Source organism: Phocoena phocoena, chromosome 1, assembly GCF_963924675.1.
Source record: "Phocoena phocoena chromosome 1, mPhoPho1.1, whole genome shotgun sequence".
NCBI lineage: Eukaryota > Metazoa > Chordata > Mammalia > Artiodactyla > Phocoenidae > Phocoena > Phocoena phocoena.
The window spans coordinates 26,454,861-26,474,430 of NC_089219.1; the positions used below are offsets into that span (position 1 = coordinate 26,454,861).

Genomic DNA, 19,570 nt, shown 5'->3' on the forward strand with positions numbered 1-19,570 from the left:
ATTGTGTTTATGCTTTTTCTACAGAAATTTATTCTTTAGAAAAGCATTAAATATTTAAGTCCATATCACCCTCCACTCAAAAAATTAATTTAGACAAAATTTAAGGAACATCCGCTACGTGCAGTACAACAAGCTCATATTGTTCTCCAACTCTTATAAGCATATTCCCTGCTGGATAAATATTTGTTGAATGAATGAAAACTATTTCACAGACAGCTTCAGAGAAGCTCCGCATTTCCGGATGTTTCCTCAGAAGGAACGGGTGCCTAATAATAGTCATCTTTCCCCTAGAGAAAACATTCAGTCCCGCTTCAAGAGGGAGAACTTAACTCCTCAAGTCTCCAGAAAAGCCTAAAGCCACCTTTATCTGTACCCATGGTTTCTATGTCCTTCTCTTTCCCCATCAGAAAGAGAACACAGAAAGGTCAGGTTACATTGGTTTCTTGGGCCTGCACAAATTCCTGTGAGGTTCCCTCTTCTGTCAGGAAAAGTTTCCCTGGTAACCATATTTACACACTCACTTAATTCCCTCCCCTCCCTTGATTTGCCGGTTGGTATAAAAACTAATTTGCATTGAACTGCTGAAGCTTACAAGTTAATCAGTTGAACAGACTTACAGAATCTTGGAACTTGGCTTTTGGCCAAAACTGAATGTAATTCTCTTCAGTTCAAAAATTTTAAAACACATCAAATATGCATGCTGGATATTTCTGGCTATAGGTAAGGAAAAGAAGATTCTCCTAAAGGGCATCTGGCCAATATTATTAGTTAGGAAGACCAAGAGAGGAAGAGGTACCTTACTTAGTTCTGAGTTAAGCAAGATCAGCTGTGATAAGGTGCAGGAAGAGATAAGGACCAACACAGAAAGTCTGAGCCCTGTGAAACGATGAACTCAGGCCTAAGATTCTGGGTGATCAGAGCTCAGGACCTGGGTGAAGGAATGGGATATGAATATTGAGAACGGAGCATCATTAATTCATTCGCCAAGTATTTACTGAGCATCTAACAGTGCTTGGTGCTGGGAATATAGCAGTGGATAAGTCAGACCCAGATCCTGCTTACATAAAGATATTTAGCTAGTGAACCAATGTTGGCTTTGTTATTGAATCAAGCATCTTTGGGCTAGGGGCTCATTATATAATTTCCTACAAGGGCCAGAATTGGTTTCAGAGTATGGATGGAGCAGGGACTTACAGACAGAAACAAGCTCAAGAAGTCTTCCTTGGAGAAGGTAAGCTGGCAAGTCAAGAAGTCTTTGACTTCTACGATGTTTTCTTTACACCTTCAACAACCATGATACATGAGCTTCTAGATAGGGAGATGAAGGCTGTATTTATCGTAGGGCATAAAGCCAGTTACTTCACAGTATACGTATATTTTCTAAAGAATAGAGTAAAAAGTATGTAAAGGTACAAGCCATTCTTAAGTATATTCAACAACCATTTATTGAGTATCTGCTATGTTCAAAGAACAGTTTTAGGAATTGAAGCTATGGATAGGAAAAGACAGAGTCCTTAGCAATTACAACAATGTGGTAAGTGCTATAATGAGATGTTAAAGTGAAGCAGAAGATCAGAGAGGAAGGATACTAATTCATTAAAAGTGAGTTGGGAAATGCTTCTGAGATGTAACACTTGAACCTTTTCTTTTTTAATTTATTTATCTTTTTATTTTATTTTTGGCTGCATTGCGTCTTCGTTGCGGTGTGCGGGCTTCTCATCGCGGTGGCTTCTCTTGTTGCAGGGCAGGGGCTCTAGGCGTGTGGGCTTCAGTAGTTGTGGCACTTGGGCTTCAGTAGTTGTGGCACTTGGGCTCAGTAGTTGTGGCTCACAGGCTCTAGAGCGCAGGCTCAGTAGTTGTGGCGCACGGGCTTAGTTGCTCCACGGCATGTGAGATCTTCCTGGACCAGAGCTCGAACCCGAGTCCCCTGCATTGACAGGTGGACTCTCAACCACTGGGCCACCAGGGAAGCCCCATAATACTTGAATCTTAAAAGACACAGAAGTTTGTTGTTTTAAGCTGATAAATTTGATAATTTTTCCATAGCAATAACTACTACAGAGCCTTATGGAGGCTCTGCCAGCAGCACAAATAGGAGACCACAGAGAACACCTGGCTGCTGAGACGCTTTCATGATGTACACCATAGGGCATACTCTAAATCTCTTCATATTTTTATTTTATTTTATTTATTTATTTTTGCGGTACACGGGCCTCTCACTGTTGTGGCCTCTCCTGCCGCGGAGCACAGGCTCCAGACGCGCAGGCTCAGCGGCCATGGCTCACGGGCCCAGCCGCTCCGCGGCATGTGGGATCTTCCCGGACCGGGGCATGAACCCGTGTCCCCTGCATCGGCAGGCGGACGCTCAACCACTGCGCCACCAGGGAAGCCCTCTTCATATTTTTAATCTCACATATTCTTAGGCTCACCTGATCCATGATGGGGACAGAAAGTGAGAGTAAGCACTCTTATTCTGGGATGTGAATGACGCTGGTGATGGCAACACAAACTCAATCTTGCCTGATAACCTATGCAAAGGAATCTAGGTTGGCTAGGTTAGGACTTGGTCATGTGGTCAGCTAGTATCAAGTGGTGTCAGGACTTGGTCAGCACCTGGTCAGATGATTACTCAGAGAGACCTGGAGTGGGAGGAGCCTGGGGATGAGTAAATGCTATTTTTGAGAGAGCAATAACCATGAAAACCAGAAAAACTTAGTTTGTTCTCAGTTCCAAGTAGTGATTATAAAGCAAAAGTGAGAGACAATATGGAGAATTAAGTGCTTCTCGTTTTCATGATCCATACAGGTAGATGAAGGAACAGAATGGGCCAAAAAGGGAAGAGTGGGACATGAACATTCAAGGCAAATGTGGTGAACAGAGCCACATGGTTCAAACCTGCTGGACAGTCCCTGGTATGGGCACCAGTCTGGCTAAAAAGGCATCAGATCAGGGCAATTTGTATTATACCTGTTCACCCCCAATTTCTGTTTCAGTAGGTTGAGAAATGGTCTTCCTAGCTTCCTACCAATTGGGAACATCTGACTACCCAAGAAATAGAAATTAACCATTTCTTATTTAAATTGGGAGTAACAACACAATCAGGACAGTAACTCTATCCAATAATTCTCTCATGATATGATGGGTGAGTTTCCAGAAGCCATTCTGGGTAAATAATTCCTTGCCTCTTTATTCTCTACTCTTTTCATACTGGCTCTATACTTGAAATTCCAAATATCCCCCTTTTGCCCTTTATACCAGGAGTCCAAAATGAGAAGACAGGAAAATGTGATCATGTACTATGACGCAGCAAGGACTTTAGGCTATGCAAACAAAAGGAATTACACAGCACAAAATGTTTCCCCAGCTTTAGGAGGGAATATTGATACCTTCGGGTAGAACTGGTTCCATAATTTGTGGGGCCCAGTGCAAAACGAAACAGCAGGTCCCCTTGTTAAAAAATTATTAAGAATTTCAAGACAGCAACAACAGAGCATTAAACTGAGTGTGGAGCCCTTATAAATGCAGGGCCCTGGGAGGCGACACAGGTCACATACCCATGAAGGTGGCCCTGCCTTCAGGGACAGCATAGTATGGTCCTTTCGTTGAGCCTGAGACTCAGAGCTGGGTCCAAATTCCATCTTTGCCCCTCATTACTTATGTGAGCAGGGACTTCCCTGGTGGTGCAGTGGTTAAGAATCTGCCTGTCAATGCAGGGGACACGGGTTTGATCCCTAGTCTGGGAAGATCCCACATGACGCGGAGCAACTAAGCCCATGTGCCACAACTACTGAGCCTGCGCCCTAGAGCCCGCGAGCCACAACTACTGAAGCCTGTGTGCCACAACTACTGAAGCCCGCGCGCCTAGAGCCCAAGCTCTGCAACAAGAGAAGCCACCGCAATGGGAAGCCCGTGCACCACAACGAAGAGTAGTCCCTGCACCACAATGAAGAGTAGTCCCCGCTCACTGCAACTAGAGAAAGCCTGTGTGCAGCAACGAAGACCCAATGCAGCCAAAAATAAATAAATAAAATAAATTTATTTTAAAAATTATGCATCCATGCTTCCAAGAGGTTGTATGGCTGTAATCCAGTACTGTGAGGATTAAATGGGATAATGAATAGAATGTATACAAAGTGCTTAAACACAGTAAGCACTCCATAAATGGTAGCTACCTTATTATTGTTAAATGAAACATGCGGGTAAATCTCAAAGCAGTAAGTTTAAGAAATGAATTGATGAACTGCTATCAAGGATATGAAAGAATGAGAATGATATATTAGGGCAACTAAATTAATGAAGCAGGTAGGGAACAGCAAATCTTTTGCTTGACTGTTCCGCCTTCTCTAACCTCTTTCTTACTTCTCTCTTTTCCTTTTACTGCCAAACATACAAAGGGTGATCTACATGCTGTCTCCATTTCTTACCCACATCTCATGACCCCATCCTCTTTAATCTGGCATTTAATATCCCTATGGCCATCCCCCATGGAATTGAAGCTATTATTTTCAAAAAGTCACCAATGATCCCTGTTGGGATATAATGACATTTCCCAACTTTTTCTGTAACATTTCATACTGCTGACCAATCCCTCCAGCTCGAAACCCTCTCTTTGCTTCACTTCTGCGATACTATACCCTCATGGCTAAGAGCATGTCTAATAGGCCTTGCATCTATCAGGTATGATCGTGAAGAGAATGCATTCGTTGGGTGAATAAATGAGATGTTTCTTCTGCTTCTCTGATATTCCTTATTTTTCACCATACTGACCCCATTTCTTCTTCCTACCTCCCTGCATGTGGGCAATCTCCACTTTCCAGCCTTGGTCCTCTACACCTCTATTTCTATGCTGTTATACCGCTTACAACTAAGTGGGAACTAGGCTAATCTCATGGCTTCAATTATCACTTACGTATAAGACTCCCTGACTTCTCTCTTTTGAACACTAGGCCCCCCCACCAGTTCCAAATATTTTGGGGATCCATCCACTTATAAATTCCAGTATCACCTCCAGAGATCTAACACTTGGCTTTTCCTCTTCTCTCCCGAACTGGCTTTTCTTTCTTTTTTTTTTTTTGGCTTTCCTTTCTGTCTGTCCTATTTCTGTTGACCTTGTCACCTATGTTCAAGGTTATATTTGATTCTTCCTTATTTCTTGTCCTCCATATCTATCAGTCAGAGTCCTTTCATGTTTCCTTTATAATACTCATGGAGCCTATCTCTTTCTATTTTCACTGCCATCACCCGAATTCAACCCCTTATCCCCTTCATACCTAAACTATTCAAATAACCTGCTAATTGGTTGTACAGTTCTCTTTCTATCCCTACTAAAGTTTATTCTCCACATTGTTGTTGAGAATCTTCATAAAATACTACTTTTATAAGCACACACTTCCCTAACCAAACATCTTCAGACTTTCCATCATACGGGATAAAGTCCTAACTCCTTAGTTCAGCATTAATACCTGTTATAATCTGGCTTCAAGCAACACTTCCAATCTTACAACTTCTTTAGTTAAACCTTCTGATCTTGCCACATTGGTCAGTTTTATCAACTGACCCCTGAAAACTTTCTTCCATATTCCGGTCCTGTGTTTTATGAACATTTGTTTCCCCACCTAGAAATCCCTCCCACTTTCCTTCTCTATATAACAAAATCCAACATGTCTCTGAAAAAAGCCTTCCTTGATAATCATAGTCCGCAATGATCTTTCTCTTTTTTCAACTCCTATAATATCATACGTTTAGCACTTTGAAAATTTACAGAAGAATTGCTTTACGCTGAATGCTCACAAGTATACGAAGTAGGTGGCATTATTACAGATGAAGAAACAAAGTCAAATAACATGTCCAAGTCACACAGCAAGTAACTGATAGAACTGGGATCTGAATCCTTGTTTAGCTGAGAATAATCCCCAGACTACACTACCTCTCTCATTTTCCTATCTCTTCCAAAGCACAAATACAGCACAGTATTTACACACAAGCAGGTGCTCAGTAAACATGCTGATTGAGAAGACTGCTTAAATAGCACCCGTGATTCTCCAGCACTTAGGAATTCTCAATCTCAGCAGACCACATTAGGCATATCCCCCCAGTGTCACGTTCTTTATGAGGCTTGATCTGTAATTGAGTTCAAGATGGAGTATTTGCCAAAAATTCACCGTGATCCAGTCTAAAAATAAATTTTGGTTCAAGCAAAGCTAAAAGGCTGTTATCTGAATCAAACATTAGGTGAGTTTTGGGGATGAGGTCTACTTTACCACCTCTGGGCCCATCCTTGCTCTGTTTCCAAATGGTCAGGAAGTAAAAATAGGCTGGCTAAATTGATGGCTTATGAGGTAAAATGGACTATTTATAGTTCTAGAAGTGGAGGCTAAGGCAGCAGAACAGGATTTTCTTTGCTCTGGTAGCTAAGACCTTAGTAAAAGAAGCCTAGTAAAAGTGAATCACGAGTGGAAACTGGATCAAAAGACGATAATAGTAAGGAGGGAAAGAGAATAGAAGGAAGGAAGTACTGGAAATAGTCTATTGAAGAGATGGTGCTGTCCTTTTCTGCAGTTGCTTTAAGCTGTCAGATCCAGCCCCGTTCTCCAGGGCTGGCACCACTAACAGCAAGTTCTATCATCTCTGCATGATTCATGGTCTCAGTCCCAAACTGCTTGTCCTGACCCATATCACAGTCCAGATCCTTCCAGCTTCTGATCTGCTTACTCATTTCCCAAGGTCTCACAAATCTGACCTCACAGATTTGACATTCAGCATGGCTTCCCTGGGTATGACCCATATTACTCCCTTATTGTATGGTTTAGATTTGCCCTCCTGGGATGATGCCTCTAGCGCCATACCTATGCCCAGTTTTCCACCCCTCTACCTTGGAGCTACAGCCGCATTTTCACTGGAAAATGTGGTGGGAATTAGAAATTCTAGGTTACTTTATCGAGAAAGGAAAAAGGCCATGGCTGCACTATAAAGCCATTGCCTAGAGATACCATGCTCCTTAAGTGTCTGTATTCACAGTTTCCTCTGCTTTGGCTGCCCTTCCTGTTCTTCCCAATATTCTCTGCAAGGCAAACTCCTATTCATCCTTCAAGACCTTAAACATGTTTTTCTCTGGAAAGCCTTCCTGGATCCTCTCAGACAGCTAATTGTTCCCTCCTCTGTGCTTCTTTATGTACACATCTATTATGCTGTTATCACTTTTACCGGCAATTTTATTTCTGTTTCTCCCACTATTTCTTTGAGGACAAGGACTAATTATCTTATTCATCTTTGCATCCCCAAGACATAGCAGAGTGCCTGGCAAACAGCAAGAGTTTGTTGTTGTATGATAAAAGACATCAAGAGCAACATGAAAGTGCAATTTGCACTTCACTTGCAAAAATCAAATTGGTTCCTGGTACTTTTCATGTGTAGCCACATTCTTCCTTGATTTAGAAGAGAGGACTTTAGACTCATAAAGGAAATTCTACTGATATCACTGGCACATCAGCCAGTTTTTCCTCTGCACTGGTGATAGAAACATCACCCCTCCCACACACACACACTTCCGAGAAGCTCCCAGGGCAAGCTTAATATTAGTGGCACATGGCCCACCCTACCATTTCTATTGTAGTGAAAGCTAAATTACACTGTAAGCCTAAAGCTGCCACCAATCTTAGTGAATTGGTGGTGAAGGGGGTGGGTAATTAAAAGAACACACTTCTGTAGCAGACCTCGGAGGAGGATGAGGGAGAAAGATGAATTTAATCCTGGCCTTATAAAAAATTTGTTAGAAACTCACGCAAAACAGCCGCTTCCTCTGGACATGACAGACCCGATCCAGGTGTCCAGCAGTGACCTTTTCCCATGAGTGTCAGGTCATCGCCCAGCACAGAAAACAAGGGGCCAGTGCCTTTCTTGGGCATCCCTCCTTCTGAAACCTGGCAAATCTTGGGGCCTGCCTTTCCTTTAGGGGATTGTCCGCTCCTCCCTGCACCGACAATCCCCAGGTCCCTTGGCTGGTGGCCCCCAAGCACCACTCTTGCCTTCGTCCCACCGGGGCCCCAGCTTGACTCCGGGTCAAAGTGCCGGCGGCTGGACTGTCAGGTCGCGGCTGGGGAGGGGGCGCCGAGGTCAGGCCCGACCCCTGGGTCTCCTCGCACTCTGCGGGATGCGCGGAAGAGACGCAGGCCGCGCAAGGCCACGGGCTGCTGAGGCTCGGGCCTCTGCGCGGGAGGGGCTCGGCGACCCGAGAAACAGCGCGAGTGCCGGTACTTCAGCAGCTACCCCGCAGCCTCCCGCAAGCCCTGGCCTCGGAGCTGCCCCGCAGCCCTAGCCTCGGCTGCGTCCCGGCCCCCGGGCGCGCTGCGGCCGGTCGATCCGCCGGTCTGGGCTGCTCGGCCTCCACCGCGGATCCCGGGTCGGGCCGCCGCCGCCTGCCGGCCGGTGCCCACGGCAATGCCCCGCCCCGCGCGGCCCGACCGTGACAGCTGGGTGCCCAAAGGGTTAAGCCGGCAGAGCTGCGGCCCAAGTGCCCCGCGCGCTGCAAGTCCGCCGCGAGCCGGCCCCAGCGCGCACGCGCCCGCCCGTTACCTGCCGTCGCGTTCGCGCTCCTCCTCCACCTGGCCGCTCTCTCCCGGGGGCCGCCCCTCAGCCCGCCCCCTCGGCTCGGCGCCGCGCACCCTGCTGGCTACTCGGCCAAGGCCCGGGGAGGAGGGGCATGGGGGCGATTACCATATATTAGCATACCAGCGTGCATCACGTGGCGTCTCCAGCCAATGGTCACTCTGGAAAGGCGGGGATTGGGCTGAACACGCCCAGGTGCTGCTCCGGGACTGAACCGGTGGCCAAGGCAACGGCTGGGAGGGCGGGGGAGTGGGGAGGCACAGAGCATCTCCCCTACCTGAGCTCCTTGTGGAGGCATCCGCACGTTTCCCACCCCGCGGAAGGAGAGGGGCTGAATTTGGCTCCTCTCAGAAGGATTCAGATTCAGCAGACATTTATCGTGCATTTACCACGTGCCTAACACTTTTCTGCAGAATATGATTCTCGGGATAACCCTGTGATGTCGGGACTATTAACCCCACTTGATAGAAGGGAAAGAGGAGGCTCAGGGACGGTAGGTCACTCCCCCAAAGTCACACAGCCACACTGAATGACAGAACTGGAGATCTGAGCCCATTTCTGACTTCAGGCCCCCAGACTCTCCTCAGTTATTTTCTCCAGCAGGGGTCTCCCAGCACCTCCTCACAATTCCAGGTGTACCAAGTAGCTAAGAAAATCCTCATAGAAACTTTGTACAGTGTTTTAGTGTTTCCTTACAATGACCTTTGAGGTTAGCAGGCAGAACAATTACAGCTAAATAGCAGATGAGGAGAAATGAGGCCCAGAGAGGTGATGGTGACCTATCTTTGGTCAAACAGCTATTAAGAACTACTGCGTAATTACTATGATTTACACTCAAGCTTGCTACTTTATAAACTTTTAAATTCAATCTTCTCAACATGATGGTATTGCTATGACCGTTTTACACTTTGAGGAACTGAGGCTTTGGGAAGTTAAGCAAATTGCCCAAGGTTACACAGCTAGGAAGTAGGATGAGGGTTTATCTGGCTCCAAAGCTAGTCTCATTGTACCAGGTTCATTTAATTTAGACTTGGACTTTAGAACCCCTTCTCTAACAGAACTTCCTCTCCTCTCCTCTTAAGATGTGTCCATGTTCTCTCTTAATCCTGTAAAATATCACATGACAGGTGACATGTGTTAAGGTCACAGAGGCTAAATATTAAAAGAAAATAGAGTCACCCCCGCAAGTGGGTTAAGGACACTATAATTCTCAGCTCTTCATTTTACCCCTAAGGATTTGATAGTTTGCCTAAGACTGAATCGTTTAAAAGCATAGGCATCTGCATTTAGACTTTCCTTCTGCTCCTTCCTTTAGTTTAGCTCAGTGGTTCTCTAATTATTGGACAAAATAATAATGCCTCAAGCCAAATGTACTAAACTTTATAGGCATTTTAAGGGATTAACAAATGTAATTTTTGCATATATGTACATTTCACCTTACTGGGCTGACTTAAAACCCAATTTCCTCCTAAATTGTGTTGTTGGATGTTCAAGAGCCCAAACTTGGAGGCAGACCTAAATAGGTTAAAAACCTGACTTGGCTACTCACTAACTGTGTGAACTTGGGCAGGTTACATCTCTGTGCCTCAATGTCCTCATCTGTAAAATAGGATAGGAATGGTGTGAGAATTAAATGGATTAGTATGTAAAAATTACTTAGCACAAGCCCTGGCTCAGAGGTAAAACCTCCATAATTGTTAGCTGTCATTGACACATAGGAACAGACAACCCAAGTACAGAATTTCTCAAGGTTTCCTAGCTGGCTTTGGAATTCTGGAGCTGTCTCTCATCCCTTGTGGCATATTAAACAGCCTGTTGTGCTGGTGAAGGCTTGTTATCTCTCCAAATGACATCCTCTCTTCTTAGGATCATAAATAATTCCTTGACTCAAAGGAGCTGGTTTCTCCTGCATATCTCCTAGCACCAAATTACCGGAGTGGCTCCTTGCAGAAGGGGATCTTGACAAACAGCGGAGCCATAAGTCAGGCTTCTTGAAACACTTTTATGAGCGCCTTAATGAGGGAGATGAGTGTCATCAGGAACTCGTCCCGTCCTTCCTGGCCACAGGAAATGAGCTCTTTGTGCTCAAAGGGTTTCCAAAGCTGAGACGCAAAGAGTTTTCAGGAAGTGGGCCAGAGATGAGAAGCTGTTGACTGAGAGAATCCCAGGGCTAAACAGCACCATCCTGCCATTCACCTTATATTGTCAAATTACTCAGGGCTTATTGCAGCAATAGCACCAAAGGGTGGCATGTGAGGGTGGGTGTTAATCCTCTCCCCTTTCTCCCATCCACACACTTCAACAGCCATTCTACCACCACCCTGAAAGGGCAGTGTAGACGGTGGTTAAAAGCATTGTCTCTGGAGCCGAAGAAGCAAGTGTGAACCCTGCTTCCACTACTCTCTATCTGTGTGACCTTGGGAAACTTGCTTAACCTCTCTGTGTCTCAATTTCCACATCTGTAAAATGGGAATAATACAGTGCCCACCTTATAGGCTCTCGTGAAGATAAATGAGTTACTAACATAGGGTGCTTAGAACACCCAATAGGAAGCCCTAGAGACATATTTGCTAATTAAACAAAATAAACATATAAGCCCAATACAAACAACATACTTTCTATAGAGGCAACCATAGCCTTAAGTGAAGTGCTTTGGGCCCTCTCCCAACTATATGCTTCCCCTTACCCCCTCTGACTTGCAATAGGAAGAATAAGTGCTTGGGAGCTCTAGTTTGAATGTGGACTCTGCCACATTCCCTGTTCTGTGAACTTTGCCAAGTTATTTTACATTCCCAAACCAGAGTTACATTGTTTGTAAAATGAGACTAACTTCCTCCTGGAGTTGTTCTGAGCATTCAATCAGATAGTATCTGGTAAGAGGTGATGAGGGCCTGAACTGGACAGAGGTCCTGCTTGATCATAAGCGCATTACCTTTTACTGAGCTATTTCTGGTGAACATCTTTACTTTCCAACAATGAAAACAACTAATATGTATTGAGCACTTACTTTGGCCCTGTGCTATATATACACCATCTAACTTAATACAGTAAAATGAAGACCCACAGGGATTAAGTAGCTTGTCCAAGATCACAATGGAAGTCAGTGGTGGAACCAGGATTCAAGCCTGGACCGTCTGATTCCCAAGTCCATGTTAATTACCCACTATGCCCCAGGCCTCCCACTCCAGCTTGGCTCAGAGAACTCAGGGAATGAGTGTTCTATTTCTTTAGCATTCCTCTCCCATCCATACACACATACTCTCCACTGGTACCCAGCAGTGCCCAGCACAGTAAGTGCTCCACATGTGTTTACTGAATGAGTGAAAGTAAATGACCTGACATCCTCTTATAGTGATGAAAGCCCCCTTTTTTCTTGGGCTGTCCCCAGTGGGGAAGAAAAGCAGCTGTCAACCCTCCTCCCCACACCCTAGCATCCTCTTCCTGCTAAATAATCGTGTGGAAGGACTTCTTCCTTTTCCCACGGGGGAGTCAGGCTGATGCTGTTTTTTATTTTTCTCTTCAGAGATCCACAAGAGACACAATGATGACTCATCTTTAGTGAACATTTGGAGAGATGTCAGGGTCACTGGTGCCTTTTAGGGCTCTGTTAACGTCCATCTGTGGGATGATTTCCAAATAATGGTCATATTAGTTTCCAAGGGCTGCTGTAACAAAACATCACAAACCAGGTGGCTTAAAACAACACAAATTTACTCTCACAATTCGGAAAGCCAGGAGTCTAAAACCGAGGTGTCAGCAGGATGTGTTCCTTCCTGTGGCCTCAGAGGGGAAATCTACTCAGTGCCTCTCTCCTAGCTTCTGGCAGTTGCCAGCAATCCTTGGCTTGGGAGTGCATCACTCCAGTCTCTGCCTCCGTCATCATATGGCATTCTCCCTGTGTGCCTGTGTCCAAATTTCCCTCTTCTTATAAGGACACCAATCCTTTCCGAGTAGGGGCCACTCTAATCCAGTATGACCTCATCTTAACTTGATTATATCTACAAAGACCCTAGGTTTTAAAAAGATGTCTGTGTTCTGAGGCTCATTACCAGCTCCTCCAAGCTTCCATAGGCTGGTCCAGTATTTGAGGTATTTTGGAACCTTAGACAAAATCTAGAACCATCCCCTCTCTGAACTGCCATCCTGCAGCCTTTCTTTTCTTCAGCCCAGTTCACTGGCTAATCTTGGAAGCATCATCTTCTCTGAATCCCACAGCAGAACTGAGCATAAAGGAACTCCCTGTGGGCAGACACAATGTCTTGCTCATCCTTTTTGCCCTCAGTGTTAAGACGGAAACCATCATGGAATTGGCTTTCAGTAACCATTTGTTTAATGAATGAAAAAACATTGTGCCAGTTAGTACCAAGGGCTGTTTATTTCTTATTTTTTCTACATCTCATGCTCAGTGACAGTTGCAGAGTTGGTTTGAGATACCTGAATTCCACTCTGAAAGTCACAGTTCTTTTGACATGAATATTCCATTTGTCACTACATTATTAGAAGAGATGGTAGCTTGCTCCCATTACTGATGGCTGATATGAATATTGTCCTGCCTCGAGCTGTTGTCATGTGAGCTCACAGCCTGGAGCGGTGAGGCTGAAAACTGGGGCAGGCTAGGGTCAGAGATGGGGTCAACCCAGCAGGAGTTGTCAGATCAGAGCAGGGGTGAGAAGGAGGTCAGATGGGAGATCAAAGTCCAGGAACTAGGCAGGTACACAGTCAATCCCAGCTCTCCCGAGGATGGTGGCCTGTGGCTGGACCCCCTTTGGAAAATGTCTCATAGGCAGGTCCCCTGAGCTGGCCTTCTGCTCTCAGGTCCCTGGAGGGTTCTTTGTAATTGATCTGGGTTTGGGTTCCCTCCTCACAAAGGGGATACCATCAGTCAACATTATTTGGCAAGCCTCATGTCCATATGATCAGATAAACTTTAAAAGCCTGGCGGCAGCCTTATTTGTTTCAATCACATGGCCCCAGGCTTGCTGCTAATTTTCAGATTTACAGTTTTAGGTCTAATTCTGGCTGTGCATCAGAATCAGCTGTAAAAGCTGTTCAAATACAGATCCCCAGGTCCCGCCCCCAGAGATTCTGATTCTCTAAGTCTGGGTGGGCTGCTGACACCTTGAGAGGCTGTGTGGTGCTGTGGTTGAGCGCGGAGGCTCTGGAGCCTGCCTGCTCAGATTTGCAATGGTTCTGCCACTAACCCAGTGAACATGGGTGAACGTCTTCACCTTTCTGAGCTTCAGTATCTTACCTATAAAAGGGAGTAGAACAAAAGAGAATAATAATATTCAGCTACTTGATTGGATGGGAAGATTAATGATTTAATACAAGCAAAGTCTTAGAATACTAAGTGCTCAATACACATTACTTATGCTTGTTATCTTTCTTTGTACCAAGCTCTAGAAGGGATTTAGAAGCACAGTCCCTTCCTCCCTCCCTCCTTTCCTTCCTTCTTTCCGTAAATAATTACCAAGGACTCCTACATGCCAGGACCCACGCTAGACACACACAGTCCTCCCCAGTTGGTAGTCCAGAAGGGAGTCCAGGACGGGGAAGCACTGCTTCACTCCCTGACTTCAGCTCTCTGAACCCTTACTGGAGTCTGAGGCTCTGGGCTTCACCTCTGGTGTTCCCCCACCCTGGGGCACAATGACCTTCATTTCATAACCCTAAAATGGAGCAGAATGGAAGGAACACAGGAGTCTTTGAAGCCAGTGTGCCGTTTTCTAGCTAAGTGACATTGGCTAGATCATATGTAGAGGGTACCTTCTGTCTACTCTCTGCCCAGTATCCCGGTTCTAGCAATGGCCCCGCCCCTTCTGTGTCCACAGGGCGGGGAGAACAGCCAAACATACCTGTGATTCCGCCCCTCACCCAAGCCACCAATGATTGGTCAGGGCAGGCACCTGACCCAAACTGAGCCAATCACATCCCATCTCCAGAACCCTGGAATGGCACCGAAGCCGTGCTGCCTTGCCTGAAGCTGGCTGCTCTCATGAAGGAAGGTGCTGTAAACGAAGGAGCTATTGGCGGTGGGCATTTTTCACCATGCATACCAGGAAAAAGGGGCAGTCAGTCTGCCGTTGGAAAGAAAAGCAAAGCCAATGCTTGGATTTCTCAGGGCGCTGAAGTTCCTGATTGCATCCCTACCACGGTCCTCAGCTTTGGATTCTGCAACACAACCTCTATCCTGAAAATTCCTCTTTATGTTGAGGTCAGATGTAGGGCATCTCTTGTTTTCACCTGGAAGGCAGGCTCTATCCCCAGCAGCAGGTCTCCCATGCTCAAGAAGTCCGTTTCCCAAGGGCTGCTCAAAAGAGAGAAGCAAGTTCAAGGGTCCTGGCCTGGATGAGACCAAAGACCTCCTAGCTCAGCTCTGGAGCCTCTGCCTCTACTTTGAATGAGCTTTTGGGTCAGAGAACTTTAGAAGCACAGAGAGGAGGAAAGGGCCTTGCGTCCAGAACACTAGTGGGGACCTGGCCAGGCCTTTCATGGAGGAACCCTGATTTCTATCTTTCCTTAGTTAAGGAGGAAACAGTCTCTCCTGCCACCTAGTCCTGTTCTGTTCTTTCATATTTGCTATTCCTCAGACACTGGTACCATTTGCAGATGGAGCTGGATTCCCCCCAACACTTGGCATTGGTTATTAGGATTTGTCTGTTTCTTGGGGCTGGAGCTTGGGGTCGGGAGCAGGAAGGTGAAGGCAGCCGTTTCCGTCCTAGTGTTTGCTAAGCTTCTGGTGTTCTCTTTGCCTCAGGCCTGTCTCTCCTAGCACATCACAGAGCTGATGGATGTTACCTCTGCCGGCACCCCTTTGATCAGCTGGGTGTCAGTTCTTCCATTTCACAGACAGGGGTAACATCTAGCTGGTTTGTACCAGTGCAGCTCAAATGCTTGCTAATTTAGTGAAATGTTTTTATCGATTGCTGCTCCAAGTCCTCTAAGTGCCCCTCCAGCTTCCCATCACCTCACTTTCTCCCCTGGGATCCCCCAGACATCTGTACCATCCAGCAACTGAAAGGTTAATACCTGACACAGCAGGGACCTCTGACATACTCACTGCTCTAGAACTTTGGCTTAAACACTTGGTGTGCTTTCTTTTTATTTTTTCTGTTTCAAAATATATCTGTATTTTTATTTTATTTTTTAAAATTTTATTTTATTGAAGTATAGTTGATTTACAATGTTGTGTTAATTTCTTCCGTACAGCAAAGTGATTCAGTTTTATATATATATTATATATACATATATATATTCTTTCTCATATTCTTTTCCATTATGGTTTATCACAGGATACTGAATAGAGTTCCCTGTGCTATACAGCAGGACTTTGTTGTTTGGCATGCTTTCTTATATGTTCCTGTCCCCCACTTTACTCGTTAGATACTCTAAATACCGTTCTTGTTCATAGTGAAGTTTAGAGACATTAACTAATGTAACTCATTCTTTTACTCATTTATCCATTCACTGAACACATATTTATTGAATGGTAGCTTTATAGGAGGCCTGGGCTCAGTGCTGAACAAAACTAACATGGAGTGTCCAGGTTAGTGCAGAGACATGAAAAATTAGGAGGGAAGTGGATAAGCATATAACAAAAGCCTGACTAGTGCTGTAAAAAGAAAGATTAGGGTGCTGTGGGAGAGAATCACGCAGAGACCCACGTTTATCTGGGAGGCCCCTGAAGGATCTCAGGCATTAAACAAAAGGGGGAACTGTTCGGGCACAGAAGGCACAGTGTGAGCGAAGAATGTGGCATTAGGTGAACTTGGTGTCAGGTCAAGGTCACTCAACTGAGAAGGGACAGGGCTGGGTTCTGGGTTCTTTCAGACTCTGAAGCCTATGTTCTTTCCCTTTTTTTTTTTTTTTTTTTTTTTGCGGTACGTGGGCCTCTCCCTGTTGTGGCCTCTCCCGTTGCGGAGCACAGGCTCCGGACGCGCAGGCTCAGTGGCCATGGCTCACGGGCCCAGCCGCTCCGCGGCATGTGGGATCTTCCCGGACCGGGGCACGAACCCGTGCCCCCTGCATCGGCAGAAAGACTCTCAACCACTGCGCCGCCAGGAAGCCCTATGTTCTTTCTCTTCTCCTGGACTGTCTTGCCCTTGTTCCTCCAGCCACATTTCCTAGGTCCTTAGGTGTGAACCTTGGGTCTCCCGTAAACTACTGATGTCTATCGCACAAAATGATGCCCTTGTCATACAGGGCACGGCCTCAGCCAGGGACCTCTTGTCCCCCAGTAAGTGTATCTTTCACCAAACTGGGTCATCTCATCGCAAGAGGTACAGGAGCATCAGAGACGTAGACATGGATGGTGGTGATGGTGGCACAACATGAGGAATGTACTTAATGCCATTGCATGGTACACTTAAAAATGGTTAAGATGATACATTTTATGTTATGTGTATTTTACCACAATAAGGATATTTTTTTAGAAAAAGGAATATTAGAAAAACGGCGTAAGGGGAGCCTCCTACAGTCTAAACTCAGTGGTAGGGGTGGGGAAAGGCTTTCACTCAGCTGCCCGTGGTGTCTGCCTCTGGTACCTCTGAAGGCAGCTCTGTGCCGGATCCCTGTCCAGCCCCTCTACCCCTGGGCAGAGCTGAGTAACCCAAGTGTGGGCACCTGGCCCCAGGGCAGGCAACCTCGAGTAAGGAAGGGGCAAGAACACGTGAGCTGCCCTCATGAATTTGAACCAAGGAGGACTTCTTACAGAGCTGAAGGTGAGGGAAATGCTGAGGAGTGAGAGGAAAAGGCAGCAGAGACACCAAGAAACCATGACCCAACTGTGGCAGAGTCTGCTGATTGCCTCCCAGTATCCATTACTCCCAGTGTTGGCAAATGTTTAATAATGGGCTCTTCTGGCAGATTGGGATGGCAGGGTGGGGGGGGATACAGATTTGTAGTGTTTGCCAGTTTCTGTGGTGTCAGTACTCCCACCAAGGCCGGTTTCAAATCATGTCAATGAATACGGAATTGGGGGAAAATTACATGCAACTGGCTCTCGTGAGCCTCTGTGAGCCAGCTCCAGAATACCACCGAACTATCCCCTTCTTCCCTTTCCTAATAGGGAGCCCCGCTTGCATTTCATCAGAGCATAAGGCCACGCGGTTAGAAACTACTTTTGCAGCCTCCTTATACTGGCTATGGCCAGGTAAGTAAGATCTGATCAACAGACTGAGAGCAGTACATCCTATGAATGAATACAGATCGTCCTTGCTCTCTCTTTCCTCCTTCCTGCAGGCTGGAATGTGGTCATGGGGCAGATGAGAAGAACACAATAAACATAGCAGGAGCAGTGAGTTGGAAGGAACCTGGACCTCCGGGCAAGTTCATGGAGCAGAACTGCCTAACAACCCTGGACCAGCCACTTACCTCTGCACTGTTTTAGGAGAGAGGTCAGTGTCAACGTGTATCTGATTCAAGACTTGTATTTTGGAGTCTCTTTATTATGGCAGCTTACCCTGATCACTAATTAATTCTTAGCCCTAGGACTACCTGGGATTTGATTCATTTTGCAGTTATCTTTACCACATCCTCCCTTTTAAGATGTCCCCAGTGACACTATTTACAATAGCCAAGACATGGGGACAACCTAAATGTCCATCAACAGATGGACGGATAAAGAAGATATGAGATATATGTATATATATATAAAATGGAATATAATGGAATACTACTCAGCCATAAAATGAATAAAATAATGCCATTTGCAGCAACATGGATGGACCTAGAGATTATCATACTAAATGCAGTAAGTCAGAGAAAGATAAATATCATATGATATCGCTAATATGTGGAATCTAAAAAAAAGTGATACAAATGAACTTATTTACAAAACAGAAACAGACTCACAGACACAGAAAACAAACGTATGGTTACCAAAGGGGAAAGAAGGGATAAATTAGGAATTTGGGAGTAACATAGGCACATTACTATATATAGAATAGATAAACAATCAAGGACCTACTGCATAGCACAAGGAACTATACTCAACATTTTGTAGTAACCTATTTGGGAAAAGAATCTGAAAAAGAATACACACACACACACACACACACACCTATCTATATCTGGATCTCTGTGCTGTATATCTGAAACTAACACAACATTGTAAAGCGGTTATACTTCAATAAAAAATAAATTAGTTAATTAAAAAAAATGTCCCAATGAGTCTGTCTATATTTTAAGCAAAAGATTATTAGTTGGCATTGGCTGGGCAATGCAGCAGAAACCACCCCATAATCTCAATGTCTGACAAGAGCAAAGGTTGATTTCTCATGTTACATGACAGCTGCAGGGCAGTTAGGTTCTCTTCTATGTGTCTTCACGTTCTGTGTCTCAGACTGAAGGAGCAGGTCCTATAGTAGTCTAGAGACAGAAGGAAAAAATGCTACAGTTGAACCTTGCAACGGCTCTTAAAGCTTCTGCTGGGATGTGGCATACATCACTTCTTCTCATGTTCCATTGGCCAAAGGAAGCCAATGGCCCAGGCTGACACCAAGGGGACAGTGAGGTATCCTCCCTCCACCCCCCTCCCAGAGAGGCATTGCAAGTCTCGGTGCAATGGGCAGACACGGATAATCCTCTTACTGAGAGTCCAGCAAATAACTGGGAATAGCAATACAACTTATCACAAGAGACTAAAGTGAAGAACATGCATTTATGTCAGGGCAGGTGCTGTCATTGCTCCCATTTTTCAGATGAGAAAACTGAGGCTTAGAGAGGATAGGGGCCCCACAGTCATATAGTCTTATACTTGCTCTTAGAACTAGAAATTTCTGAGAAGCTTATCTCAGTTTTTCTTCTATGGGTCACATTGTTGTTTATAAAACCTGGTAGATAGTCTAGCATATCCTCTGCCTGCTATAGTCTATTTTGGGAAGCCAAGCTTAGGAGTCTGTGAAGAGCTCTCTCAAGCTCAGCATGTAGAAAGAGAAGAAAAGGCTGCGGATTATAAAGTTAGGAG

The 19,570-nt window shown here is 45.4% G+C and overlaps 1 pseudogene; it reads left to right on the forward strand.

Moving 5' to 3' along the window:
* The first annotated feature begins 1,177 nt into the window (after positions 1-1,177).
* Positions 1,178-19,570, forward strand: part of LOC136123795 (toll-like receptor 12) — a 39,045-nt pseudogene continuing 20,652 nt past the window's right edge.